General features: G+C 45.2%; 1 protein-coding gene across 3 annotated transcripts in view; it reads right to left on the bottom strand.

Moving 5' to 3' along the window:
• The window catches only part of ARHGAP35 (Rho GTPase activating protein 35), a 122396-nt gene extending 103855 nt beyond the window's left edge, over positions 1–18541 (bottom strand). For 2 of the 3 annotated variants that reach the window (XM_033845284.2, XM_033845283.2), the window contains exon 1: positions 17806–18533. The gene's annotated coding sequence lies outside the window, so the exon portion shown is untranslated. Of the gene's footprint in view, positions 1–17805 lie in introns of all 3 variants that reach the window. The other variant, XM_033845285.2, reaches the window with a different exon arrangement.
• Positions 18542–19922: the final 1381 nt, after the last annotated feature.

Raw genomic sequence — 19922 nt, 5'->3', positions numbered from 1 at the left:
CCAAATAGAATGTAAGAAATTCAAAAGCAGGCGTCATATCTGACAATATTATCTAGATAATGGCTTACTTAAAGAACAGACTTAAAACAACCTACACGTTATCTCTTAGTGTAAAATGAGATATAAATTAATGTAGTACAGGAAAAGATAGTCTGGTACATAACTAGCAGATTTTAAAACAAAATATTTTCCTGAATTGGACCCCTGGGAGCTTGAAATACAAGACTGAGTTTGTTAAAAATGTGCTCTCTCATCTCTAAAGTCCTGATTTCTCTCTCTATGGCAGGGATTTGGCCATCTATGGCATGTGTGCCACTATACAGCAAACTACAGCCACCATTCCCCTAAAGGAATGAGGGAAACTGCCAGTGGGGGCTGAGAGGGTGAGGGGGTGTGAGCAGGAGTCTTGCTTCTTGTTGTAAAGATATTTATTCAAGAAACATTTCCTGAACATCAATGATGCCTAGATTCCTGGGTTACATGCTTAGAGATAAAGTGGTGAAAAGCACAGCCCCTGTCTTCAAGGTGTTAAGACGTAGCTGGATAAAGAGAGAAGCACGCAGACAGTCAGAGCACAGAGTAATAAGTAAACTCGGGCAAGGGGCTGACCACTGCAGGCCAGGGGAGGCTTTCTGAGGGAAATAAAACCTAAGGCAGACCTAAGGAATTAAAAGGAATTAGTTAAGTTTTGTGTTTTTGTTTTTTTGGTTTGTTTGTTTGTGGGGGTTGTTTTCGGTTTTGTTTTGGTTTTGGTTTTGGTTTGGTTTGGCTGGGGGTAAGGGGTGGCAGGAAAATATACCATAAAAAAGAAAACAGTATATGAAAAGAGTCAGAAGCAAGGACCTCTGGAAGAGCTACAGTCATCCAACGTGACTGGAACACTGACTTTAACGAGGGAAGTGGACACAGAGAGCGGCAGAGCTCCCAGAGGGCCCTTATATAATCTAAATCTATGTAAACCCCACCTCACTTAGTGAACTCACAGCCCTTAAATGCTCTTGCTCTTCCTGACTTTTTCTTTAAACTTATTTTAGAATAATTTTAGACTTACACGTGTCAAAACAAAGAAATTATCTCCGGTACAAAAAACTAAACTGCAGACTTTATTTGGATTTCAGTTTTTCCATTAATTCTCTTTTCTGTTCCAGGATCCAATGCCACGTTCCACTTAATTCAAAGACTTTAAAAAATTCCTTCCTTTACTCCTGAGCACCACAGTTTTATCATTTTTCATCACTCTATCCATGCCTCGCTAGGCCCCAACATCACCAGCCCGCTTACAATGTAAAGACTACATCATTTCAGAACAGAACGGAAGTTCCCAAAAACAAATGATTTGGAGTAGGGAAAACCATTAGGGATTCAAGGAAATTTAATAGAAACTAAATCAGGGCTTCCCTGGTGGCGCAGTGGTTGAGAGTCCGCCTGCTGATTCAGGGGACACGGGTTCGTGCCCCGGTCCGGGAGGATCCCACATGCCGCGGAGCGGCTGGGCCCCGTGAGCCATGGCCGCTGAGCCTGCGCGTCCGGAGCCTGTGCTCCGCAACGGGAGAGGTCACAACAGTGAGAGGCCCGCGTACCGCAAAAAAAAAAAAAAAAAACTAAATCAGTGACCTTTTTACATGGGAAAAGTGTATGCACGTGAGCACACACATACACACACGCCCCCTACCTCCCCCTTTACAAAAAGAACTTGGTGCTGCTTCCACTATGGAAAAGAAATGACAGCAGATCCGTTTCTGCTTCTTTAGTCTTGCTAGCAAGTAATAAATCCTTAAATCTCTCTCTCTTCAGATACCCCAATCATCCCAAGAAGGAATCAAGCCAAAAACACCGGAACACCCGACTTATCCTCAAAACAAAATGCCAGCAAAAGCATCTGGGATGTGGAAGTGGAAGGAATGATGATTCGTCCTCTTAAGATTTTCACCAAGGACTCTAATCATTAGGACAGAATTCCATCGTGTCACAACAAGCTTCATAAAGCTACCTGACCAATATTAGTCATACTTCTATTAAACGTATGACCCTTTCTATTATATTTATTTTAAGCCTCCATCTCCGAAAATTCCCAAACCTACAACAACCCTGGTGAATTTCAATTTGTAGAATCGAGGATGAATCCTTTGCAGAAATCACTGAAATGCCAATGAAAACTGGCAATTTTTTCTACAACTAAAACACAATTCTTAAAAATGGCTATTCCTAGGAAGTAGAATTTAAGGAATATTTTAACTTTCTTTACATATTTCAGCTATTTATCTGAGGGCTATTTATCAAACATTCATCAAATACATAAGAAGCATGGTCCTATGTCAGAGTTAGGAGAGGGAGGAAAAGAATCATCTCTCCCTTGTGGAGGATACAGTCTACATCTGCACTCCCTAATGCTTTGCCCATTTAAAGTTTAATCAAAATTAAATAAAATTTAAAATTCTGTTTCTCAGTCCCACTAGCTACATTTCGAGTAGAAACACGCGGCTGGTGGCTATTGTAAAGGACAGAGGTGATTAGACAAGGCTGATCTAAAAGAATCCCTGATGCTGATTCAGAGCTTGGAAATAGAGAAAGGATCTGGGCAAGGTTTCCGGGAAGACATGCCTCTGACATGGTTATTAAAGTGAGCATTCCAGGCTGGCTGATGACACACAACACATGCCACTGGCTTTCCCCTTGAACATCATGCAATACCAAAATTCCCAGGGCTATTCCCCAAATATCAAAAGCAAATTTTTCAAGGAAGCGTAACAGAAAGAATTGGGTAACAGGCTTTGACTGTATTTTGCTAAAGTAAGATTAGATGAAAAAACTAGATTATAAAGTCCAATTAGGACCTCACTAAAAAGGAGGGGCAGAAAATGGAACTGGAATTAACTGCTAGATCATTCTGGAAATCTTTAACAGGTAAGCTAAACTAGAGATCAAGGGGACAAACGAAAGAATGTACCATGTTCATCCAAATACCCTTCAGTGGGAGAAACATTTCCCAATAATCAAGGTCAATAATTAAGGTGAAACTGCAGAGACACAGAGAGAAAAGAGAGCACACACACAAAACCAGCCTGGTAAAACTGTGTAACAATTTGGTACTTTCTAAGGGGCAGGTGTTTTTTTCTTACTCTCTTTTCTCTGAATCCACCTACATTACCTAAACACATGCTGCCCTCAGTTCCCTCATCTGTAAAATGGGCACAGGAATAGTACCAGTACCTATTTCCGAGGTCTGTTAACGTGGATTCCTTGAGTTAATACATGTAAAGTGCATAAAACAGTGCCTAGCACTTAGAAAGGACTAAAGAAGTATTGGCTATTATTACTGCAGGAGTCTCTGAGGACCTAGTTTCACTGGGTGGAGAGTAAAAGGATTTCCCTAGGGGTGAGCTCACAGGGGAGAGGGATATTGTATTGACTGTCATATTGGGAGGGGGGTTTTGAAAAGTCCCATCTGTCCCAAGCTGAGCGAGCTACACAGACATCTTCCAACCATGTCCTATGGGCTATTATAACACCCAAAGCCATGGGGGACAGCTGCCAGAACTTCGGCAAGCTTTAGGATTTAGCTGTGGACCCCTGATATCAGGACTTAGGATATCAAAGTCCAGTTTGTTTCAAAAATCCATCTTGGCTTACCAGCTGGACTATTCTATCCTTCATTCAGGCATTAATTAGGCACCAGTGACAAGTTAGGCACTTTATGAGGAAAAGTGAAAAACAACAAATTCCTAGCTTTCTTTTTTTTTTTTTTAAACAAATTCCTAGCTTTAAGAAGCAGAAGACAGGAATTCCCTGGTGGTCTAGGGGTTAGTACTCGGCGCTTTCACTGCAGTGGCCCAGGTTCAATCCCTTGACAAGGAACTAAGATCCCACAAGCCATGGCAGCCAAAAAAAAAAAAAAAAGAAAGAAAAAAGAAAAGAAGTAGTAGTAGAAGACAACTATTCTACTAGGAATTTCTCCTCCAGGTATAATCTCACACGTGTAAAATGACATATATTCACGTTTCCCCTATGGCACTGACTGCAAAAGCAAAGAACTGGAAACAAATCCAATATCCATCAATAGGAGACTGGCTAATTACAGTGTATCTGTGTAGTGGAATACCACGAGGCTGTAAAAAAAGAACAAGGAAGTTTCCTTTGTGCTAACACTGAATATCTCCCAAAATATTAAGTGGAAAAAAGGAAGATGCAGAACAGTAATCATAGCATGCTACTATTCACGTAAAGGGGGCGGGGGGGAATGCATACATACTTCTATTTGCTTGTTTATATGTGCACAAAGTATCTCTGGAAGGAAAAAAATATCTCCGGTAGAACACTGATGTCTCCAAAGGGGACAGGTGAGTGGGTGGCTGAGGAACAGGGATAAGGGAATAGTATGGGTGTTTTGTGACTGCTGATTCAGACATACAAACATATCACTACACACACAAAAAAGTGATATGTACAACATCACCAGCAAAGTGCTAATGGAACAGAGCTGAGGAACAATCCCAGGAAGAAAGGTCTCAATAGTGTACACTTGAGAGGATGCTGAAGAATGAGCAGGAAATTCACCCATCAGAGGATAGGTAAGGGAACTCTCAAGAGGAACCAGCTTCATCAAAAACACAGAGGCAGAGCTTCTCTGGTGGTGCAGTGGTTAAGAATCCGCCTGCCAATGCAGGGGACGTGGGTTCGAGCCCTGGTCCAGGAAGATCCCACATGCAGCAGAGCAACTAAGCCCAGGCGCCACAACTGAGCCTGCGCTCTAGAGCCCGTGAGCCAAAACCACTGAGCCCACACCCCTTAGAGCCTGTGCTCCGCAACAAGAGAAGCCACCGCAATGAGAAGCCCGCGCACCGCAACCAAGAGTAGCCCCCAATCCCTGCAACTAGAGAAAGCCCGCACAGCAACAAAGACCCAACACAGCCAAAAATAAATTAATTAATTAATTTTAAAAACACACAGAGGCAGAAAAAGAGCAGAGCGTGTTCTGGAGACTGGGAAGGCACGATGGGCCAAAGCGTATAAAGGATTCCATAGAACACACTAGTGATCTGGACTTAATCTTACAGACCATAGAAAAGCACCAAAGGTCTTAAAGCAGGGGAGCAACAGTCAGGTTTTTGTTTAGTGCCTCCAGTGACTTGTTGAGAATAAACGAGAGAGGAAAGAATGAAGAGGACACCTTTGCAGGAAACTTCTGCAATCAAGCACAATACCCTACTTCTCGGAATTCCCAGTGGCACAAAGCACAAGGGGATTTCGCTTGACCGGCTTAATACTCAACTAATCATTTGAGGATAACAAGTTCTATCAACTGAACACTTACTATATGCCAAACATTTTTCATACATTACCCCGGTTTCTCAAAACAACCCTGTGAGATAGCTATTAGTATCTTTACTTTACACATGAGAAAACTAAGGCTCAGAGAAGAGCTTAAGGTGACAATAAATGGAGGAACTGAGACAGGTATCTATTTAATACCTGTCCACATACTACTCGTGTTGGCCTGTGGCAGTTTTCTCCAGTCTATGTAAAAATGAGAATTAGAAACATACACCTACATAGTCCACGTAAAGCTGCCAACTTCCTTGAAAATGGCTATCTTTTGGGAATTTCCCGGCCGTCCAGTGGTTAAGACTCTGCGCTTCCACTGCAGGGGTCCCTGGTTGGGGAACTAAGATCCCGAAAGCCTCGCGGCCAAAAAAGAGAAAATGGCTGTCTTCTATTCTAATAGTGGGTCCTTTTTCTTCAAGGAAATAATGGTGAGTAGTTTCCCTTTCTTTCTATTTTTTTAATGTCCTCCCTGACGAAACTAAAAATTGGTAAATTAATTTTTTTTCCCCACCACCATATTGTCAACTGGTCTGTAAAAGCCAAGTCTGGAACTACTGCACTAATAATGACATTACAGAGCATTTACCATGACGCAGGCATGATCTTAAGCTTCTTAAATACACTATCTGTTTTAATTTGCACAGTGATCCTATGAGTAGACACTATTATATGCCCCTTTTTATAGATGAGGTGCCTGAAGGCACCAAAGTTTAAGTGTGTTGTCTGAGGGTGCAGAGCTGGCAAGAGGTGGGACTGGGACTCGACCCGAGGCCATGCATCATGGTGGGAGAAAGAGTAACTGAGGCCTCAGTGCTAACACTGTGAATACTAAACAGACCTCAACAACTGCTACTTGGCCTATGACCTACAACATTTAGACGTGTGAGACCCTGCTAAGACCCTAAAATTGGCTGCTACCTGGGGTGGGTTACAAGATTACAGATCAATATTATGTGCTGTTCTACTGATTCAAAACTTCATCAGGCTTCCTCTAACATGCTGGCCTACCTAAACAGTTTAATTAATCAAACTGTGCTTTTTCATCCTCCCAGAAAACTGAAAGACTGTCCAATGTTACAGAATTCCACATCCACTGTTGGCATTTAGTTCTCCAAAAAAAATGTGGACACAAAAAGCCTTTGTAGCAGGCAGAATAGGTATTTAGGCCCATTTTATAGACAAGAACTCGAGATAAATGACTTGTCCAAGGTCCCAAAGTTGGTAAGAAGCAAAATGAAAATGGCAGAAAGGGTTTTTAAAGAAGTTTAAAGAAGTTTCTTGAAGAAACCCAAGAATCTAAGGACTAAAAGATTCCAGAGACTTTATTTTTCCTGGTTTCTCTCAAAAAATAGTATCTTTAATTCAACAAATACTGTGCTCCTAATGACGTGTTCTAGGACAAATGTGATGGGTTCACAGAATAAATAGGGAAACAAAACAAAAAAACCCTGTGGAGCCTCCAAGCTACTTTGCAATTTCTTCCTCATGTCTAAATGTAAACCCCTCACACTGCAAATGAACATCAGGTCTTCGATGCTCTCCCTCGTGAAAGAAAGAATGACCAATAAATGAACAGGTATATGTGTGTGCAAATGTCCTGTTAATAACAACAATAAAAACAAAGAAGGTAAAATTTTTAATTTCCAAATTATTCCGTATTCAAGATAAAACTTGGACCACTTTCTTTCTCATAATAAGATGATATCTGTCTTCCTAGTCAACGCATTCTTGTGTTGAAATGTTAAGTCGCACTTAATTCTTTAAGATAAGATCGGGGAGAAAAAAAAAATCAGGCCACTGGCCTTCTAAATTTTTTACTTTCTGGTACAGAAACAGGGTGTTCCTTGTGTCACCTGTAAGGGAAGAATTGCTTTTGTTTTATAAATGGCATATAAACTCTCAGAGAGGAGGAGGCATGTTTTGTACAACTGGTACTCTAAACAGTGTAGACACCCAAACACTGGTTGAATGGGGAGGAAAAGGGAAAAATAAAACTTGTCTCCCTACACCTCTAGCCTTTGGAGCTCAGAGAACCAGTCTGTTCCCTCTTCTGCTTAATAGTCCTTAATTATTTAAGTTATTTAAATATTTAAGTAAAATTAATCAACTATATTAAATAAATAAAATTATTTAAATCTGACCTAAAGAATTTTTCGGCCCATAAAAGGGAAGATATAACTAGTTCCATGTCCATTCCTGATTTTGACCAAGTTAAGGAAAAAGTAATGTACTAATGGCTCCTTTAAAACAAGCATGGTGGGGTGGGGGACACCTTGGTATAGCTACAGCTATCAGCCATGAAGTAGACTTTTATCTTCCTCATTTCTGGGGTAAAATCAGTTCTGTAAAGTGTACAGCACACCAGAGAAAGTGGCAGAAAGCAGGGGCTCCAAGCAAAGGCTCTGAACCAGACTGCCTCAGGGACCTATCAGCCCTGTGGCCTTGGGTAAGTTCCCTCAGGAAGCCTCAGCTCCCTCACTAGAAAATGAAATATCACCCACCTCAGAGCAGAGGATTACCGCGAGGAGCATATGAGGGAACACTCAGGAGTCTCCTGGTACTCAGTAAGCATACTGCTGTTATTAACTGGTAATACTGCTATAATTTATAATTCAATTATTGTGCTAAGAAAGGGTAACTGCCTTACCTTCAAAGGTACTAGAGTCCAACAGACCTCACTATTACTAATTTCTTGCTTTTCAGCTCAATTTTTCCTTCACATGTTTTCAAGAAAAACCAAACAATACAACTGCTATGTCAAAAAAAAAAAAATTGTTTAACCTTTTTTTCCTCTGAATCAAAAACAGTAAAATCATGGAAAATGGGAAAACTCAGAAAAAAAAAAATTTAATCACTCAAAATTCTACAACATAAAGATAAATACTAACAGCACTTTGGCATATTTCTTCCACTTTTTCCCATATATATTTTTAAATAACTGGAACCACACTGTTTATAGTTCTATATCCTGCTTTTTTCTCATACTTAATTTTATTTTGTGTGCACTTTCCCATGTCAAGAATTCTCCAAAAACATCCTTTTTACATGACTCCAGACTTTTCCATAAAGTGACCATTCCCTTAAAGTTAAAACATTTAGATTGCTTCTCTTCTTTCCAATACACATCACTATAATTAACATCTTTGTATAAAATCTTGGTCCTCATCTCTAGTTTTTGGTCCATATAGATACCTATAACTAGATCAAGGATTGTGTCTCTTAAAACATTGCCAAACCGCTTGCCAGAGAGTTCACACCAGTTTGCGTGCCTGACAGTCCCATCATGATGTCACAGCAGTGACCATACCTATTTCCTTTCAATTCCAAGTAAACAGAGACCCAAAAACTCTGGAATTACAACACAAATAGGAAAGATCTGTTATTACAAGATGCTTTCGACACTTGTAATTTGTGCGAGATCACTATTATCCCATTCATTATCAGGTATATGACCCCGAACAAACTTGGAAAAGTTATAAATATGATCCCACACATTCACATTTGTATACTGCAGTCATGACCGAAGGGCCTTACAGATAGAGACTCTCAAACAGTTTCCCAATTAGGAACAATTGTGTGGAAAGGAAATTATGCCCCATCATATGAAAAAGGGGTCTGTACAAGATGTAGAAAATTCAGAAATGTACACTTAAGATTTATGTACTTTTCTACATGTAAGTTGCTCCTTAATTAAAAAAAAGGTAAACAAAAAGAAAAAATGTTAAGGGAATCTGTACGTAAGAAAATATGTATTCCCTGTATATACACATACAACATCAAATCACAAGTACTTTAGCTCAACTGACCATTTTTAAGCCTTCATGGCTGTTGACTAATACTAGGCATATGCCATAACCCACTCCCGCAACAGTCAGCGTCCTTTTTCCTCATTTATCAACGGTTTTATGTGCATTCCTCAACTGACTGACCAATCAGTGGAAGAAATTTCCTATAGGTCAGCAGCATTAAAATATTCAATGATATCAGCCCGTTAAAAATGATATTACAAAAGCAGCATCTACCAGTCTTCCACCTAAAAACTTAATAAGCACTTCTGAAAAATAAAGACCTAGAGATACTTTTTTTATTCCCCAATAAATTTATTTATTTATTTTTGGCTGCGTTGGGTCTTCGTTGCTGCATGCGGGCTTTCTCTAGTTGCAGAGAGCGGGAGCTATCCTTCACTATGGTGCACGGGCTTCTCATTGCGGTGGCTTCTCTTGTTGCAGAGGACGGGCTCTAAGCACATGGGCTTCAGAAGTTGTGGCATTGCAGGCTCAGCAGTTGTGGCACACGGGCTTAGTTGCTCCGTGGCATATGGGATATTACTGGACCAGGGCTCGAACCTGCGTCCCCCGCATTGGCAGGCGGACTCTTAACCACTGCACCACCAAGGAAGTACAAGACCTAGTACTTTTAATCACCAAGCATTTAGGTACACTACTCCCAGTGACACAATTCCCTTGAAGTGAAAGCCACTCTAGCTGAAGATGCTGATTTCAAGAATCTAATAATCTTGTATTAATGCAGTGCTGACTTTCATTTGAACACAATCAATTTGTTACTGAACAAAGAATCCTTTTTAATTGCCCATGGCAATTAACAGTAATCATTTTCCTTGTCTTATTCCTAAGCAGTGCAGGCTGCAATAGATGAAGCCTCGGTTTTGACCTTTCTTTTAAATGGAGATGGGAAGAAGTACAATGCAACAATATTTTTTTTACACTTCAGGAGGCTATTAGCTGTAGCTGGAAAACACTCTCTCACCCCAACATTATTTAATAACTTTCTGAATTGAAATTTTTTAAAAAAAGTATTATAGGGAGCTCCACACAAACAAGTCAAGGGGCAAAGTATATTTTTAGCTATACATTTGTAGTTGTCTAGAGAGTCTTCTCAGAAGAAAATCAATTAAGAGCTATTCAGATACTTTTCTATTTGCCAAAGAAAATATAGATTTTTTTTTTCTTGGCTGCGCTGGGTCTTCGTTGCTGTGCGCGGACTTTCTCTAGTTGCTTCGACGGGGGGGGGGGGGCTACTCTTCGATGCGGTGGGTGGGCTTCTCATTATGGTGGCTTCTCCTGCTGCAGAGCACGGGCTTCAATAGTTGTGGCTTGCGGGCTCTAGAGCACAGGCTCAGCAGTTGCGGCACACGGGCTTACTTTCTCCCCTGCATGTGGGATCTTCCTGGACCTGGGATCGAACCCATGTCCCCTGCATTGGCAGGCGGATTCTCAACCACTGGGTCACCAGGGAAGTCCCAAAATATAGATTTAAGGCCATAACGTGACCAAACATTTCCATCTTATTTCTGTTAGACAAATTTGCTTACAGTTTTGTTATACCTGGGTGTGAATCCAGGTCAGAAATAAAATGCTCACCTTCTTCAATATGCTGACTAGAAAGACAAGCTGGTACTTGTGGCTGTGGATTCCTTTTAAAATACTGTGATATGGAACCTAATGTGTGTTCAGTCTCTGAATATGAAAATCTTTAAGATTAATATGGGACTGCCTCCAAAGCAGCTAGAAATTAATAATAGACTATTGAACATTCACTTCCCTCACCCCACCCCATATTATATACATAGTTAATTGTTTATAACTGACTATGAATTCCTCAATGGATTAGAAGTACAGCTTATTCTTACGTCCTAGACAGGCAAGGCAGTCTAATAAAATAAACACAAATTTTAGAATCAGACAGACATGGATTTATAACATAGCCCTAGCATCTATTAGCTGTGTAGCCCTCATCAAGACGCTTACGACGTATGTGTGTATGTATGTATAGGGATCAAATGCTGACCAAGAGGGCATGCCATCTAAGAGTTTCAAGCCTAAAAATAGCCATTATGGTCAGTGTACACATCTTCCCAACTCCCCCCCTCCCCCACCAAAAAAAAAGTCATTGGCACCAGCTTGGCTTCAATCAGCAAGTATGTAGTGGGGGCCTACTATGTACAAGATATTTTGCTAGGTATGATGGGAAATAATGGGAACCAACTGGTAATAATCCCTTCATTTTTCTAATGAAGAAACTGTAGCCCAGAGAAGTGAAAATGATTTGGCCAAAGTCACTCAGCTAGTAAGCAGCAGAGCCAGGGCTAGAACCCAGGTTTCTTCTTTATCAATTCAACATTGTTTACGCCATAGGAAGCTGCCTCTCAATTGTTCAAGTTTGATTACCAAACGCAAATATTACAATAGTGACTAGCAAGAGAACATTTTCCAAATAAGAAGGCAGACACTAGGAGAGCAAAAAAAGTATGAGGGTAGGAACTTCCCTGGTGGTGCAGTGGTTAAGACTCCACACTCGCAATGCAGGGGGCCCAGGTTCGATCACTGGTCAGGGAACTAGATCCCACATGCATGCCGCAACTAGGAGTTTGCAAGCCATAACTAAGGAGCCCATGTGCCGCAACTAAGATCTGGTGCAACCAAATAAATAATTAAAAAAAAAAAAAGTATGAGGGCTTTCCTGGCAGTCCAGTGATTAAGACTCTGCCCTTCCACTGCAGGGGGCGCAGGTTCAATCCCTGGTCAGGGAACTAAGATCCCGCATGTCGTCCAGCGCGGCCAAAATAAATTAATTTTTTTAAAAAGTATGAAATACCTATAGATGCATAATGCAACATCACAACTGCCACAAATTTCATAAAATGAAAATGCTCATTTCAAAAAGGATGAAGGAGATAGGCAAGTCTGGCTACTTTTAACTAAAATAAATATTACTTTCCTGTGAGGATGCTTCATGGCTGGTTCTCTGCTAATATATCAACTTAATGGTGTCTCTTAACATCAGCGAAGCAAATAAATGAAGATTAGACTGACAGATGCCAAGTATTATTTTCAAGAATTCTTCATAGAGGAAGCCTGATAAAGCATAGTATCAAAAATTAAATTGAAATAAACTTTCAGGAAGATGAACATGAATGATTTGTTTGCATTTCTTAATTCCAGCATTCAAGTGCTATTCAGACCACTGCTATTTGAGAGCCTAGGTCAACAATGACTCAGCTTGAAAAATTCCATATTGTTTTTAAGAGGTATATGGTCTTAGTTATGTAGTTAATACAGTCTGGATGCCCCTTTCTCCCCAAATTATAAACTAGTCTTCATGTGAATGCCTGAAAAAGAGGCAAGTGTTTATTTTATTTTTGAAAAAGCATACAACAAAGGTAATTCAATTCATTGTACCGCATCCCCTGGGGAAAGAGCCCCCCCACTGCCTGGCCCGTTCTGGGTTACGGGATTTGATGGGGGGGGGGGGGTGCAGTGGTTAAGTGTAGCACCAGGAGCCCAGTCCCAGTCCCAGCTTTGATGTGGTATGTGATCCAGGACGAGAATCTACAATCAGAGCTGAATGGCACACAAGACTTCAGGCTACGAATGTGAAGTCCAGAGAGGTAAAGCATTCTGTCCAAGTGTCCCTCTAATTAGGTTAAGGCCTAGACCAGAAGGTCTCCTACCCGTATGCCCATTACTTTTTCAACTATGACAGGAAGCCTGTCAGCATGCCCCTTGCAAGCTCTCCATTTCCCCAACTATAAATGAGGAGGCTAGACGAGGCACACTGAGCTTCAAGCTGTTGTTCCAAACCCAACGGCTTTCCGCTGGTCACCTTCCCTCTTCAAGCAGAGAATCTCCAAGTTTATCTATTTCATATAGTGTGGAAAAGAAATTTTAAACGACTGAACTAGATGATAAATAAAATGTCACAGTGACTGAGTATGTTAACACACTGTTTAGACTGCCAGTTGGTGAATGACAAGAGTCAAAGCAGATCACAGGAAGGCCCTACAAGAGACCTAACACCTCTCAGAACACCACAGCAGACGGAAGAGGGGAAAGCAGACAAGACTAGAGGGAAACAGACAACTAGTCTCATCTTTTCAATCTCCAACTGTATTGACCTGATGTGTTTCCTCATCACATACAGACTGACCAAACACCCATGAGGCTGTAGTTTACAGTCACCTATGCAACCCTCACTCCTCCCAGACTGTCCTTTGTCAAAAGTCACCATTAGGCCCATGGATCTGCACAAGGACAACTTGCATGTGTCCAGTATCAAGAGGATTTCTGATCTTTTTATTGTCCTAAATCTTTGGCCTTCATCATGGCAAGAAAAAAGGGGCAGAGGGTAAGGGAGGGGGTCATAGCCAAAAAGAAAGGCTAGTATAAAAAAAAGACAGGAACTTTAATCAGGCCAGTAATACAAAGATTTTCTAGGCAGGGCAAGAGCCCTTGAAGACCTATTACTAGGTCTACCGCCATCCCCCACTCCACACCCCACCCCCAACTGGCACATTAAATGTTCCAGAAGGCCAAGGCTACCACCTCAGATTTCTGTAGCACCCAATTCCTTCATGAAAACAAATGTTGATACAGGAGTTGGAGCCTCTGCTACCATCAGAGAAATCTGACAAGCTCTGGAACATCAGTTACCAGTTTAGGAAGAAAAATCAGCTCTTTGTTCTTCTGTCTCCTCTCCTCCTATTATGTAAACGTAAGCTTTGGGCACGCAGAAACTTTCTATGCTGCCAGTGATGTTAAAACCCTGGAACACGAATTTAAGCAGTACTGCATACACAGTTGTTTTTATTCTTAATTAGCTGCCACTTCCACATTAAGAATAAAAAACAAAACAACTATTTATACCAACACGAGGAACATAAACACAAACAAATTCAGAGAATTAATCATGGTTCACAAGGCCAAAATTCAGAAATGAACAGAAACTAACAGAAATAAACCAAAATTCTTAAAGTCAATAATGGTGGAGACAAATGCCCCAGATAATTAAAATTACCAGACTCTGCTTGTCACAAAACTTAAAGTCCTAAAAACTCAGAAACTAAAGGAGCCATATGGATCTACTATCCAGCCCCCCTCACCGTCTCACATACAAATGCCCTAACATTTGATGAGTCAATGGTTCAATTCTGTAGATGACAGTGAATGTTTTTTATTTCACAAGCATTCACACAGAACTATTCTAAATAAGTGCTGAAGTAAACAAAGTTTGATTATAGCTCAGTTAAGAAATAAAGTCCTTCCTGTAAACGCTCCTTCACAGCTTGATGGCTGCTTTAACATGCAATTGCCCTAGGCCACAGGGGGGAAAAAAATCAGGCTTTTGATTTACTCAAGAAATAAAATAAATAAACCTAGAACATGCAAAAGCTTCCTTCTCCCAAGGTAAGGAAGGAAAATGCTTGTCTGGTTTTCTGTAAAAACCACCTCTTCCTCTGAATGAATTTACTAAACCCCACCCCCAACATAAGATCACTAAAGCTCAAGGAAAAGGCAGCAAAGGTACATTTCGCAGGTAATAAACCAAAAACCCAATCATATCAGACAGTTCCTGGCACCCATTTCTCACTCTACCAAATCAGGGCAGTCAAAAGGCTGGAGGAGGGCTTCCCTGGTGGCGCAGTGGTTGAGAGTCCGCCTGCCGATGCAGGGGACACGGGTTCGTGCCCAGGTCCGGGAGGATCCCACATGCCGCGGAGCGGCTGGGCCCGTGAGCCATGCGCTCCGCAACAGGAGACGCCACAACAGTGAGAGGCCCACGAACCGGGGGGAAAAAAAAAAAAATTTAAAAAAGGCTGGGGGAGTGTCAGGGTCCACCCACATACTCCTGGTACAGCAATGAGCCCCCTCCCTTTCCCAAACATAGATCTACCTATCAGCATTCAACTCCTGTGGCTGGGAGCGCCTGCAATACCAGAGGGCAGAAATCTAAGTGACACTTGGCACTCTGTTTCAACAAACAACTGCAAAGAGCTTTCCAAACCCAGGCCCTCACCATTTTGAAGACCAGGAAGCTGAATCCTTCCTGGGGCAGAGGTGAAAAAGAAATAAGCCCACTTTCCACCACCCTTCCCAAAGGTCACAAAGCAAACCAGAGGCCATTAGGCAGCTTCTGCAGACCCACAGCAGTAAACAGCAAGTGCGACCACAGCCCCCGGTGGGACTGGGGAGAACTCGAGAACTGGCATTTTCCCAGCCGAAGGTAAAACAAATATGACTTGTCAGCTGGAAAAAAACAAAAAAGCATACTCCTAAATTCTCCCAAAGGGTGCTGGCTTGGAGGTGAAGGGGAGAGAGGGTACAACTGTCTCAACAGCTCAGAGAAAGAGGGAGGGAAAGTGAGAAAGAGAAGACAGACCTGTGAGCAGCTGCACTCTCCTTTTCCGAAGGACACAAAACTGCAAAGCCCAGGGACCCGAAGGGGCTGGGGAGCAAAATGGGAGCGGGAAAGAAAGCGGGGCAGTGGAAAGGAGATCTACTCCCACCACCACTAACCTTGGCAGAAATGGGGGAGATGGGGGAGACACTCCCAGACTCGAGAGCAGTAACCAATCAACCAGCCCCCACCTATTTACTCAGATCTCACAGGATCCCTCGAGATAAAACCCTCAGGGTCAGAGAGCTGAGAGAATCTGCAGTCTAAACCTGAGCCTGCAGAAGCCGAGGCCCAGCCCAGCCCCTTCCCCTCCAGAGCTGAGGGATGGAGACCAGAGCAAGGCATGCCTGAAGAAGGGAAGCACCCAGTGGGAACGGGCAGGTCAAGCAGGGGAGCTGGGAGAAGCAAACCTGATAGGAACTAAATGGGAAGAGAAGAAGCCTCGCAAGATACAAGGGGAAAGAAAAGATGAAGGAGAAAACAAGGCAGTGAAGAACAGATCTGGGAGAGGGGTCACAAAAGGGAGGGAGACTCTAGCCCAGAACTGAGATAGCTCTAAGAGGAAGCTGGGGTGGGGGGAGTGACAGGTAGGAATGATTGGGAAAACATCTCTATACTGGGCAGAGCAGGGGGAAGGAGACTCAGTAATGGGGCAAGAGGTAGGGCAAAAAGGGGAGGACAAATACGAGGAAGGAGAGAGTGGAGGTTGAGAGCTGAATCAAAATGGTGGGGGGATAGAAGATCAGGTGGAAAACTTGGAACTGAGAGGCAACAGAGGTGCGAGGCAGTCACAAGATGACCAGAGTTAAAGAGGACCACACCGAGAAGGGACAGCAGTAAGAGTTAAAATGGGTCCAAAAAATAGGTGGACAAGTGGACAGCTCCAAAAGGGGCAGAGCTGTGAGGAAAGCATTAAATAGAGAGGATGGGGCGGAACTGAAGAAATGAAAGAGCAGGTGCAAAAAGGATTGGGGGCAAGTCTGAGGTGCAGAATGGGAAGGGAAGGGGGTGATGGATCAGAGACAAGTTATCGACGGTTCAGTGAGGTAAAGGACAAATCTAAGAAGGGCCAAAATGAAGAGGACAGGACTTGGAGAAAGAGGCTGGAAGCAGGCCTTACACAGAGAAGTACTGAAGGGGAGACAGGTCAAAGGAAGCCGGAGCAAATGAATGGAACCGCTCAAAAGAGGGCCAATAACGAGGTGGGGAAGAGAGGAAACAGCAAGGAGAACACTGGGGTAGAACTGGGGACTGCAGGGCTTGAGGCTGCGGAGAGGCTGAGTTCGGGAGAAAGGTCAGAGAAGTGAAAGGCAGAAACGAGAGAGCTGCAGGGTCAGAGAAGGGGGAGGAGGCTGCCTCATGGAAGGCAAAGTCGGAAAGCAAGCAGGCTGGAGGGCACAGCAAGATCTGAGATTGAATGAGGGGCAGAGTGGGGAGGCAGAAAGGTCTGGAAGAGAGGAAAGGCTCTGAATGGCAGACGGGAGCAAGGTCTGAGCAGGGGAGGAGGCAAGCATGGTGCATCGGAGTCCGAGAGGGGGCAGGGAACTGAACTGAGGCAGACGAGGGTCAGAGAGTCCAGGGGTATGGCGGGGGGAGCAGGGTTTGTCAGCAGGCAGTAGGGCCCAAGAGGAACGTGGAATTAAGTCCAAGGAGAAGACCTGGGAGCAGCAGTGCCAAGACGAACAGGGTTTGGATGAATCACCAAGGAGGTGGAACCGCAGGTCCTAGAGGGACAGCTCCTGGCGGTGAAACAGCGGAGGGTAACAGAAGATTGGGTCAAAGAAGGGGGCAGATCCAGGGTGGTGAGAGCGGAATCGAAGAAGGCAGAAGAATCACGAATCTCAAAGTGCGGGTCCAGAATTAAGGGATGCGGAAGGGTCACTGAGGAGGTGGATCCCTTGAGCACTGCAGAGTCTAGGAGGGGCGAAGGGCATCACTGAGGGGCGGAAGAGGGAAGGGGGAGGCGCAGAATTGGGAGCAGAGTTGGGGGGGAGGCCGAGGCAGACACCGAGATCCCAATGGGTTGGAGGGCGGGGGCAGACGCGGCGACAGCAGGGCTGGGCGGGCAGGGGCAAGTCCGAAGGGCAGACGGGCCCCGGCGGGCCGGGCCGCAGCACGAATCGGCGGGGCCGGCGGGGCCCGGGGGGCTGGGGGGCCGCTCCCTCCCCTCCCCCTCCGGCTCCTCCATTGTTCGCGGGCTCCGGGCCCCGCCGTCCCCGCCTCCCCTTGGACCCCGCAGCGGGGCGGCGCCCGGCCTCGCGGCCGGGGCCCGCGAGCTCGCGCACTCACCAGCTGGGCGCCCTCAGCGCGGCCCTGGCCTCCGGGATCTCGGCAGCGGCGACGGCGGCCCCGGCGCCATGTTCTGCTGCTCCTCGTTCAGCGGCAGCTGAGGCGGCGGCGGCAGCTCCGGCGGCGGGGGGCCGGGCGGACCCTCCCTCGCGGACTCCCTCCTCCGCCTCCTCCACCTCCTCCTCCCGCCGCTCCGCGGCTCTCCCTCGGGGCGGGGGGCGGGGAGGGGAAGGGGGGAGGGGCGGGAACCAGGGGGAGGGCGGACCAGCCTTGCTCGCTCCTTCCCTCCCTCCTTCGCAATGGCGGCGGCGGCGCCTCCTTCCTGCGGCCGCCGCTCCCGCGCGCGCTCCCCCTCGCTGCTGCGCGTGCGTGGCGCGGGGACCGTTGCAGGGGGATAACGGCCCGTGAGGGCGCGCAGCGAGGGGATAACCGGCGCGTGGCAGAGGAGAAGCGAGAGCGCGTGCGCGCCCGAGGGACTCACTGCCACTGCATCGGCCGCGTACAGGGAACGGGTGCGGAGGACGCAGTGCGCGTGCGCCCCCAAGAAATGCCGCTAGTGCGGTGGCTGCGGGTCGAGACAGAGCGCGAGGCGACCCGCGACCGGGCAGAGGAATGGGGTGGCCAAGTGCGCGTGCGCGGGAGGGGGTGCCAGCCGCCGCGGCTACTCGCACGAGGCGGAGGGAGTGGTCCTCGAGAGGCGCGCGCACCCTTGCGCGCGCCAGAAGCAGCCGAAACCCTCCTCGCCCTGGCTCTTGGAGAAAGCGGGAGGGGAGAGGCATGGCCCAGCTTTGGGGGCGGGAGCGAAGGGCGCGATCCCGCTCGCGCGGGACCTGACCAGCCAATGAGAGGCAAGGGGCGGTGGGTTTGCCGCGAGCTCAGCCCCGGGGAAAACGGAGGAGGAGAGAGGGGGCGACGTAACTTGGGGCGATGGGGCGGGGCTGAGGAGGAGGGAGCGCACCCAGTGGAGGAGTTGATTGGGGAACACGAAGAGGCGTGGCCCGCCTTAGCCCAATAGGAGCCTCAATTCGTCGATCCGGAAGAAGGGGCGGGGCTGAGGAGCGCGTGCTCTTTTTCCTGGCAGAGAAGAAAATCTGCAGGTAACGAGTGCCTTATTACAACTTGCTTTGGGTTCTGTGATCGCCTGATCCCGGAAGAGGCGCGGAGGCCTGGTCCCGCATGCAGCCCTGGCCTCCAAGTCGGCATTGTGTAAATGACTGCAAATCAAATGTCAGTTCGAGAGCCCGGAGGGGAAAGAGTAGTGATGGGAAGGGGCACCACTGTAACCCCTGAATTCCTCTGAACTGAAGAGGGGTTCCTCTGGGACCCCTCCGGAAGTACGGGTCTTGGAAGATGAGCGTTCTGGGAGCCCAGTCAATATTCAAAGAATGCATGAAGAAAAGCTATGCTTCTTATTGCATTTTTCATTTCTTTACTCAGTCTCCTCATCTAAAAAATGGAATGATAATCTTAGCTCTTTAGTAAGGTTTGCAGGGAGAATTAAATGAGTTCTACTTGTAAAGCGCTGAAAATCATGCCTTGCTCTATAAACGTTGATAAATAAAATTACATGCGCTCAAGTTTTGTTTTGTTTTTGAGGTCATATCTCAATGTTTTTTTAAAAATTGAAGTGTGGGGCTTCCCTGGTGGCTCAGTGGTTAAGAATCCGCCTGCCAATGCAGGGGACACGGGTTCGAGCCCTGGTCCGAGAAGATCCCACATGCCGCGGAGTAACTAAGCCCGTGCGCCACAAGTGCTGAGCCTGTGTGCCACAACTACAGAAGCCTGCATGCCTAGAGCCTTCTCTAACAAGAGAAGCCCTCGCACTGCAACAAAGAGTAGCCCCCCGCTCTCAGCAACTAGAGAAAGCCCGCGCACAGCAACGAAGACTCAATGCAGCCAAAAAATACGTAAATAAATAAATAAATAAATCTATAAAAAAGTAAAATAAAATGAAATTGAAGTGTGCTCAAGTTTTAAAGCATCCCATCAAATAAAGGTTTTCTGATTACTGATGACGGTCGTTTCCATTGACTCCCTTTTTTTTTTTTTAATTTAACACTTTTAATGCATGAAATTTGATTTTTAGATGCTCGTGACTTGTTTTCTGGGGGGGCGCC

The sequence above is a fragment of the Tursiops truncatus genome, chromosome 19 (assembly GCF_011762595.2).
Source record: "Tursiops truncatus isolate mTurTru1 chromosome 19, mTurTru1.mat.Y, whole genome shotgun sequence".
Taxonomy (NCBI): domain Eukaryota; kingdom Metazoa; phylum Chordata; class Mammalia; order Artiodactyla; family Delphinidae; genus Tursiops; species Tursiops truncatus.
Note: the sequence above shows the minus strand (reverse complement) of the source record. Positions and strands in the feature narration are given on the sequence as shown.